This window comes from Fukomys damarensis, unplaced genomic scaffold (assembly GCF_012274545.1).
Source record: "Fukomys damarensis isolate Sample0158 unplaced genomic scaffold, DMR_v1.0_HiC HiC_scaffold_39, whole genome shotgun sequence".
In the NCBI taxonomy this organism is placed as follows: domain Eukaryota; kingdom Metazoa; phylum Chordata; class Mammalia; order Rodentia; family Bathyergidae; genus Fukomys; species Fukomys damarensis.
Window position 1 is genome coordinate 96750099 of NW_022900951.1, and position 1643 is coordinate 96751741.

The following is a 1643-nucleotide window of genomic DNA, read 5'->3' on the forward strand; positions in this document are numbered from 1 at the left end:
TTTTTTTTTTTTTGAGATAAAGTCTTGCTATGTAGTTCAGGCTGGCTTGGAATCACTGTGTAGCCCAGGCTAGCTAGCATAGAACTCACAGCAATCCCCCTGCTCCAGCCTCCTCAGTGCTGGGTTTACAGGGATGCACCACCACAGCTGGAAGGTTGTTTCCTTGTGGTTTAGATGTTAGAGTTTGTTTTTTTTGTGGGTGTTGTGGATAAAACCCTTTTATAGTCAATGTCAATTGCAAATGTTTTTTCCAAGCCTAGGCCTTATCTTTTCATTTTCTTAATATGTCTTCTGCAGTGGGTAAGCTTTATTTCCAACAAGGTCCAAGTTAGCAATTTTTCTCAAATGGATGGTGCAGTTGGTGCTTAAACTTTATCAACAAACCACAGGTCACCAGAATTTTCTTCTATGCTATCATGTAAAAATTTTTTAGTTTTGCCCTTTAATTTTGATTAGTATATAACGAATACAGTCCTCATGGGATGTTACACATACATAACACTTCCTAATTCTTTTTTTAAAACTTCTCTGTGTGATTTGCTGTGGTACCTCAGAAAAGCTGAGTTGCTCACAGAAGTTAAAAGTTTATCCTATAAATGCTAGTTTTCAAGAGAGTGTTGCCACTGAACACTCCATTAGGGAAGACAGAAATGGCATTACAGTAGAACCCCAGGATTTTTGGGCTAGGAGGGACTTTCATAGCCTCAGGAAATTCTTCCAATTTACTAGAATTCAAGTTGAAGGTCTGCGGGTTCTCCAGGCCATCAAAACAGTACTGACTCTGGCTTTTAATTTTATTCCTATAAAGATGTAGCATAAGCGGGTCGGTGAACGTGAAGCCTGGGAGATGCTAGAGATGTTGTTGAGGGCCAAGGTGAGCACTCGCAGGACGGGCAGGTTGCTGTGGGAACTCCCTGGCACCCCCATCGGGCTGTTGTCAGCCAGCCACAAGTGTGGCAACTGCACGAGCCCCTTGAAACTGGCCTCAGGGACCCAGGTGAGGTGGCTGATAGCCAGGCACCAGGACTGCACGGTGCTCAACCTGTGAATGGCTTCGCTGGGGACTGTTTGCAGCTGCAGCTCAAGAACTTAAATTCTTTCAATCCGGGCAAGGCCTTGGGGTGGATGAAAGAAAGGTCATTGCCAGCCAATTGTAGCTCCTTTAGGAGAGGGAAGTCCTTAAATGCATCTTCCAGCAACTGAGTAATGTTGTTTGTGCTGATATCCAGCAGGAGCTGGCAGACCAAGCACTCCATGCACCAGTGGCCCTGGCCTCGGCAGCCTCGGGCCATGGGGTCAAGGGGGCGCCTAGCAGCAACAATTGCAGTACAAACAGCAGATGGTGCATGCCGCCCACCTTGGTCTCCCAGCACTCCACCTTCAGAAGCCAGGCCCTGGGACTCAGAGCCCCCAGTAGACCCTGGCTATTCCTTCAGGCCTGGCCGCGGGAGGATCTCCTGAGACCATCACAGGTCACTGGGTTCAGGGAGCAGAGCTAGGCCACCTTCAGCCGTGCACCCCACCTCACTACCTCCTTTATGCCCACCTCTGCCTGCCCTGTAAGTTTTGGGTAAGGCGAAAGGGTAGTAGCCCACAATTTAAACTTTTATTCATAATTTTTCTGCAAACACCATGTGAAAATA

General features: G+C 47.3%; 1 pseudogene; it reads right to left on the reverse strand.

The window, feature by feature from the left end:
* Positions 1-1517, reverse strand: part of LOC104854504 — a 6879-nt pseudogene extending 5362 nt beyond the window's left edge.
* Between the last annotated feature and the right edge of the window lie 126 nt (positions 1518-1643).